This window comes from Furipterus horrens, unplaced genomic scaffold (assembly GCF_987537825.1).
Source record: "Furipterus horrens unplaced genomic scaffold, mFurHor1.1.pri manual_scaffold_17, whole genome shotgun sequence".
Taxonomy (NCBI): domain Eukaryota; kingdom Metazoa; phylum Chordata; class Mammalia; order Chiroptera; family Furipteridae; genus Furipterus; species Furipterus horrens.
Window position 1 is genome coordinate 42,968,090 of NW_028327187.1, and position 8,089 is coordinate 42,976,178.

The following is an 8,089-nucleotide window of genomic DNA, read 5'->3' on the forward strand; positions in this document are numbered from 1 at the left end:
GTCCTGGCCAGAGGGCCACGCTGACCCCACCTGGGGCAGAGGACGCATAGGACCGCGTAGGTCACGACCTGGCCGCCGGGCCGGGCGAAGGACCTGGCCCACGCGGGGCTGTGCCCGCACAAGGCCTGCCGCCGCTCGGCAAACCTGCAGAGGGGCCCGTGGCTCACGAGTGTGAAAAGAAGGGGCAGGGGGCCAGGGATCACGTCCCGGCACCCTTCCGGCAGACGTGACAGCAAAGGCTGTGTGCGGGCACCGAGGGCTTGAGCCCGGCGACCTGAGGCCAGACGCCCCCCCCCCCCCAACCCCCAGCAGGGAAGAGCTAGCCAAAGGGCCCTAAGGAGCCAACCCGCAGGTTTCTTCCCCGTGCGCGCTCTCCTGGCCCCGGGGGTCTAGACTGAAAGGCCTGGAGTGTCCAGGGACAGGCTTCACCCATGGGGGACAGAGGGGACCAGAGGGAGGGGTTCTCCCTGTCAACCCAGGGGCGGTGAGCTTGACGGAGCCTCTTGGGACCTTTACTTGCTTCTTAGTAGTACTGCCGAAATGTGCCTCTTGGAAGGAGCTGCTGAAGAATAGGCCCTAGATGAAGTCATCTGATTGTGTTGTCTGTCTTTGGGTCCTAAGGACACCCCACCACCACCAGCACCATGTGCCCACAATGACACTGTAGCCCCCAAGGGCAGAGTGTGTATTTGAGACCCCAGTGGCTGAGCGGGTTCAAGCTACCTCCCTGTCTCTCACCTAACAGGGCTCTCAGTCTTTTCTCTGCCTCTGTCAACGCCCTATCTTGTCTTCGGATTGCTCCTCATCCCTCCAGCTCTCAATGGCTTGTGCATCCATCTCATTGAGATTCCCTGTGTTTCCTGGACTCTTATGTGTGTTTTCTTCAGCTTGTTATGGAAATTTTCTCCCATTATTTTTTGAAATAGGCTTCCAATCTCCTGTTCTCTTTTCTCTTAGCACCCCTATGATATGAATGTTGGTATGCTTATTCTTCCAGAGGCTCCTTATACTATGGTCATTTTTTGAAATTTTCTTCTTCTTGTTCTGATTGGGTGTTTTTTTGTCTCCTTATATTCTAAATTTCTGATTTGCTTCTCATCTTCATCCCTTCTACTGTTAATCCCTGTAAATTGTTCTTCATTTCAGTTAGTGCATCCTTCATTTTTGACTGGATATTTTTTTATGGTGACTATGCTCCTTTTTATGCTCTTGAGGTTCTAAGTTCACTGAACATCCTTTTAACCAGTGTACACCCCTCTCCTGGATCTGAGCTTTGATTGCTGTTGGCTGGGCAATGGGCGTGATTTACCAGGCCTGTAAGCTGCAAGGACTGCCAGTGACCTCTCACCACCTACCATTGACCACTGTCGAAGGTCAGCTGTGCAGGTTCTTTTCTGCAGAGCAGGACTTACTTCAGCAGGGCTAGTGCCCACTGAGCCCGCCCCTTGAGTGTGCCACTTGTGGAGGTCTTGGATGGTGCTCCGACATGCTCTGTGGCTGTCCACTGGGTGCACAGGCTCTGGGTCCTTCTGAGAGGTGCAGGCCAAGGTCGGCCACTCCCTGTGTTCTCTCCAGGGCCACTCAAATAAGCTACAAAGTGATTGGAGATGGCTGATACTTGTGCTGGGCTTGGAGGTGCCTAAGTGTGTCTATGTTGTGAACCAGGGTCAGGCATGGGGCGCACTGAGGCCGGATGCTGTTTGTTTGAGAGAATTTCAGGAGATTTGAAGCATGAGTCAAGACAAGCCATATGTGTAGATAAGCCACTGGAAGCAGCCTGGGTGGGTACAAAGCTGGGTAGGGTAGAGTCTCATGGAGTCACCATGGTAGGGCACACAGTGTGAGCCAGGTTGATGGTGTCTTAGATATGGCCCCTACCTACTGGCATTGCTGGCTCTGTGGTTCTGTGGGGAAAGTATTCAGAAAAAGAACAATGGCCTCTGCCAGCACTTTTGTCTGGAAGAAATCTACTCCTCAGCTCCCGGTGCTTATGCTAGACAATTTATTTCTTCCCCATATGTCTCTGATGCCTTTCACACTGCTGTTCCTGTGCTGGAGCTCAGAGGGAGTGAGTATGAGTAAATTTGTGTGTGGGCCCTTTCAGAGGAACTGCCTGGGACTCAAGCAGTTTGACTTCCACAGCCTCAGTCCCCTCTGGTTTTACAGTCGGGCGTTATCACTTATCTTCTTGGCACTGAAATCCTCGGTTGGGGGTCTGGTGTATGGCTGGAACACCTTGCTCCTACAATACTCCTCCTGATTTTTATCCATCACACATGGATGTGGGACCAGCTTGTTCTATGTCTCTACCCCTCTTAACAGTTTCATTGTGGTTTCTTCTTTAATTCTGCAGTTGTAGGATTTATATTCAGCTTGATTTCTGATAGTTCTGAATGATGGCTATTCTGTAGTTCAGTTGTAATTTTGATGTGATTGTGCGAGGAGGCGAGCCGTGTTTACCTATGCTGTCATCTTGTCCAGTTTCTTAACTAATCTTATGTATCAATAAGTGCTTCTATACCCTTTCATTATGAATTAAGTGAAATAGCCATCATTTTGGAGTCACTGCATTAAAAACTGTTGTCCAGACTTCTTGTCCATAAAAGTTAATTGATCCCTTACTTCCCTGGCTTCCAGGTGACATCAAGTACCCCCTGTTTGGAAAGACACCTGGGAATTCAAGCAGGTGGTTTATATTCTTCATCTGCATCATGGACCAGTGTTAGCTTCGGGCAAAGGGGCACACTGAGACTACCTGGATCACAGCAATGGGTAGGGACCATGAGTTTCTGTGGATCAGGACTTACTTGCTGGCTTAATAAGGTCTCAGACAACATCTTTTCCTTTTAATATTATCTCTTAACAGGATACAATCTTAGAAATTTGTAAAAACAAAAGGGCAATTCAAGGGTTTCACTCTCCTTCCGATGAGGCACTTTTTAAAAAGCAGAGACATGCACATAAGGGGGAAAATGTCTCTGGGACATTCATTTATAACTTCTTTTATCCACCCAGTGCTCAAAAATCCAACACTCAGAATAGGATGCTTCAAAATTCTTTATCCTTTCCCAGGATTTATTATAATATGGAAACTATACCACCGACTGATAATGAGAGAGTTAAAGAAATTAAGGGCTTTAACAATATTTTCAGAAGCCAATTCCATGAATAAATATCCACTTAGAAATGTCACTGAGCGCAGATTACATGCTTAGGAGTAATCTAAAAACCCATGAAAATCTACATGATGAAAATTTAAATTTCTGAAGGACAGAAAAGTAGATTGAAACAAGAGTCAAGATGTGTCGTATGCTCGAATAAAGAGACTTAACTTCATGAACATATAAATTCCTCATCAGTTAATTAAATAATCCCAAGGAAAATCCAAAAGGCTTTTGAAGGTTTTGTTATTTTCTACTGCTCATAAGGGAAGACTAACAGGCAAGAATATCTGGGAGAGTTATGACAATGAACAGCTATGTTGTACGAGAACTAGTCTTACCATATGTGGAAATACGGTTGGGCAGGAGGGAGGAGTAGGTTTACAGTTGTCCATGTGCAGTAAAAAGACACACAGGTTATGATTATTATTAATAAATAACACGAGAATAAATTCACAACTGTAAACTTAATTTTGTCCACCCCATATATAGTAGAACACAAAGTCCAAGAATAGACCGGCAGACACACAAGAATTTAGTATACAATTTGGCACCCTGTCAAATCAGTAAGACTAAAGATGGTCTTGGGACATGGGGTAGCTGTCTACAGTAAGTTCTCCTGCCACAATAAGCCAAGAGAAACCCTACGTAGATCAAATAATTAAATGTACAACTAACACTTTTCTTCTCCCTCTTAGCACCGGGTGCCAACCGCCAGCTCCCTGATCAGCGGAGGCCATGGGTTTTGGAGACCTGAAAGTCCCTGCAGGCCTCCAGGTGCTCAAAGACTACCAGGTGCTACATCAGGGCTATGTGCCATCACAAGCAGATGAGGCAGTGTTTGAAGCAGTTTCCAGCCACCACCTGATGACCTGTATCATGCCCTACGCTGGAATGATCATATCAGGTCTTACGAAAAGTAAAAGACCAGCCTGCCAGGAGTGAAGAAAGCTCTGAGCAAGTATGGCCCGGCTCATGTGGAAGATACCACAAGAAGGGGAGCTATGATGATGACATTGATCTCTTTGGATCTGATGAGGAGGAGGAAAGGAAAGAAGCAAAGAGGCTAAGAGAAAAACCCCTTGCAGAGTATGAGTCAAAGAAATCCAAAATCCTGCACTTGTTGCCAAGTCTTCCATCTCATTAGATGTGAAACCTTGGGATGATGAGACGGATATGGCAAAGTGAGAGGACTGTGTCAGAGCATTCAATCAGATGGCTTGGTCTGGGGCTCCTCTAAACTGGATCCAGGGTGGTACAGAACTTAAAATTTTCGTACAGTGTGTAGTAGAAGACAATAAGTTTGGGACAGGTATGCTGCAGGAGCACATCACTGCTCTTGAGGACTATGTACAGTCCACGGATGTGGCTGCTTTCAACAAGATCTAAAACCCATTATAGATCATTGCCCTTAAATAAAAGCTTGAAAGATTAAAAAATGTACAACGAACAGAACCATACACCTACTAGAAGAAATACTGAGCAGGAAAATACATGGAGCAGGAAAAACCTTTCGTGCATTTGACCCAAAAAGCCATTAAAAACAGATAAATGTGATCACATAAAATTCGACATGTTAAATAAACGTTAGAAAAGCAATGATAAGTGGGAAAAAATATTTCAACTCACATCACCAGCCTTCCTCATATATAGCAAGGTTCTAGATACCATTTAAGAGAAAGAGTAGCAACCCAATAGAAATAGACATTAGCGATTCACAGAAAACACACACACATACACAAGGCTCTTAAACACATGAGATTCCCCAGCCACTCATACAAGGAAAACACAAACAAAACTACACTCCTGTATAATTTCTTACATATCATGAGTTCTCAACCAAACCCGCCCATCTTATGGGCCTGAAACGCCTGCCATATCCTGCCATCTCTTGGGTCTGGCTCATCTCAAGTGGCCCCAAGACTGCTTTACCCATGAAATGGTTATAATCCCCCTTGTAAACAAAGTGGAATTCTTTATATGAAAATCCCTGACCCTTATAGCTCGATTGCCCTCTCATGCCATCAGATCTTCTCTGCGGAAGTTGAGTTTTTAAGTTTCGGAAATAATGCCAATCTTCTGCCTCACTATTAACAACTAAAAACGTATGCGCGTGCACCCCACCACCCCCTTAATAATGTCTTCAAAAAATACCCCAACTCTTTTCTTTCCTTCTGGACTTTTTGTGTACATCTACTTGGTTCTCCCTATACATAGTTTTGTGTTACTACCACCCTCTTTTACTCAACTACCCGAAATTACTTCTTTAAAAAGCTTCTTCGTTTCTCTCATTAATCGTTACCCTTCTGTTAGATCCTTCCTACTGCACAGAACTGTAAATAGATGAAAACTAACCCACCAGTATTCCCATCACGTAGGGTAGCCCTTGAAGATCTGGGGACTTGTTCTTCCATGTAGTTAAATGCATGTGAGGAAACGGAGCTATCATATTTCAGTTCAAAAATTCATTAAAAGAAAGGTTCCTTCCCTAGGGATACATTCCAGGGAGCCCAGTCCCTGAAGGCAGTGCACTCCATCCAAACCCACCAGGCAGAACCACGGGCGGCCCCGTAAATGGGTCGGAAGGGAGGAGAGACGCGGTCCACGGGCCCACCCGATCCTCCTCTCTGCGGCCGCAGGCCTAGGACGCGGGACACCCGAGGGGATCTACTTGGAGGCTCTCCCTACGTGCAACAGGGTCCGAACTCAGCTAGCCTCGCTGAAACTCCAGACCCACCTTAACCGCCCCGCCATGAGGCGGATGGGCAGCAGCCACCACTGACCCAGGTCGCACGTCGTGCACCGGCTGCCCGTTCGCTGCAGGACGGGCAAGGCCCCACCCAAGCCCAGATCCCAGCCCCTAGCCCCGCGTTCCCCCGCGTCACGGAGAGGCCAGGAAAGGCAAAGGAAGAAAGGCGGAGGGGACCCACCTGGCTGAGGCTACGCCGGAAGGAAAGACCCGGTCCGTTCTGCTCCTCGCGCGGGCGCAGGCGGGACTCCACCGCGCCCCTCACCCAGCCATGCTCCACAGCGGCGGGCGCCACCCTTCCCCCCAGGGCCGCCTTACTCCAGTTCCTGTGGGGGGTGGGGTCTGCCGGTACCGGGAGGGGGTAGTCCGTCTCCGTGGTCTTGGCCCCGCCCAGGGGAGGCGTGGGACGTCCTCAGACGGTTCCGGGGACCAGAAGGGGCGGGGAGAGGTGGGCTTGAGAAAGTCGGAGGGAAAATCTCCAGTCCACTGCCATTTCCTTAGGAGAACCAATTTGTCCCTCTTGTAGGGTCCCTGCCGGCAAGAGGACAAACGGTGGATGTGATGGAACAATAAAACGGAAAATTTACTGTTCAACATCGCAAAACTAGAGGAAAAGACGTTTCAACAAGTAGTGTTTGGAAACGATGTTACAGGTTTGAATCATGCCCGGGCCTGAGGTTATTCAAACTTTCACTGCTCCCTCCGCAGGTGAGAGGCAGATTCCCAAGAGCAGGCACTGCCTACGCTCTGTCACCTCCTCTTTGCGAGGGCCTGCTAGGGAGCCAGCGCCCCTTCCTCCGTTCCCCTGGGGCTGCTGCATTCGGATCCACGCCGCCCAGGTGGGGTGCGGGGGCAGGTGCTGGGTCCGAAGGAGTCACAGCGACTCGCAGGTTTCTCCTGCCTGGCCGGTGCCTTGATTTCTCTCTTTCTTCCTATTAAAAAAGGAACACGCTCCTCTTGCAAAATCGTGTTCACGTAAGGGAGGCAAGTGTAGTGCAGGAAGGAAAAGGAACACAGCAGGTAACGCGGCTCGTCAAGAGATGAGGCGTTTCAAATAAAGATTTAAAAACTATAGTCTAAGGAGCTCTCCAGGTCTCCAGGCCCATGGGCCACCTCCATCTATTTGGTTAACAAGCAACTGACTGAGAAGATATTTGTTGACTCTTTCCTGTAAGAGATGTCACCCTTCGTTGGTTATTTTTTAAGGAAAATACACCTTCACGAGGGCAGAACGGTTTCAAGGGAGAACTGGTCTCCACCCCCGCCACCCCCCCCCCCCCGCCTGACCAGATCCACTCCCCAGTGTGACCACCCTTAAATGAGACACATTTAAAAGAAATTAATGGACATTACATCAAGCCCAGGGCAACAAGCACACTGACGGCCCCTAATGCGTCAGAATTTCCTGCCCCCAGTGCACTCCCACAAAGGACGCGCGCAGGCTCAGGTCTCCCCACACCGCCTGCTGTCAGGCTACTCCCAGCCTCGGGCTCAGGCTCTGACTCAGCTCTTTTCTCACCCATTCGTTTGCAGTATGGACAGACGTGGGTGGGCTACTCCAGGGCTGGAGAGAGGACAGTGAGGACTTAGGGGCGAGAGGTGCTTAGTCCTGGCCGCCAAGCTGCCTCTTAGCATTTCAGGTCAGCACGGGACATCTCACAAAACCCAGCTGCCTTCAACTCCTAGGGGTTGAAGAGAGGGCCTCACGCTCTGCCACAACTTCCCTACCTGGTAGGGTGGAAAGTGAAGGAGCCTCCATCTCCTCCCCAGGTGGAATTACCCTGACGGATCCCTGGGCTCTGGATCTCAGCTGCCCCGCGGATTCCTCCCGCTGTTTCTCATCCTTCACTTTAGGGGGTTGTGGCCATTTCCCCATGCAGAGATCCAGGTCAAAGCCTTTTCTCCGGCCCCATTCCCTGGTCAGTCACAGATTCAGTTACTAGTCATTGTGCCAGGAAACCGAGGTCTAAATGGCTTTGCCATTGTGTAGCAGAGTGGCACAGGATGGATTCACACACAGGCTGCAAACCCATTGTTCTCTCCTTGCAAATAGCCAACAAGCACGCAGAAAAGACTATCAACATAAATAGTCATGGGGAAATTAAAATCATGGGGCAGCCAATATAAAAAATGGAAATCACACATGTGATGAGGATGTGGAGAGAATGGAACTGTCACA

At 48.9% G+C, this 8,089-nt stretch overlaps 1 pseudogene; it reads left to right on the forward strand.

The window, feature by feature from the left end:
• The first annotated feature begins 2,598 nt into the window (after nucleotides 1–2,598).
• On the forward strand, nucleotides 2,599–4,751 carry LOC149990912 (elongation factor 1-beta pseudogene; annotated as a pseudogene).
• The last annotated feature ends 3,338 nt before the right edge of the window (nucleotides 4,752–8,089 follow it).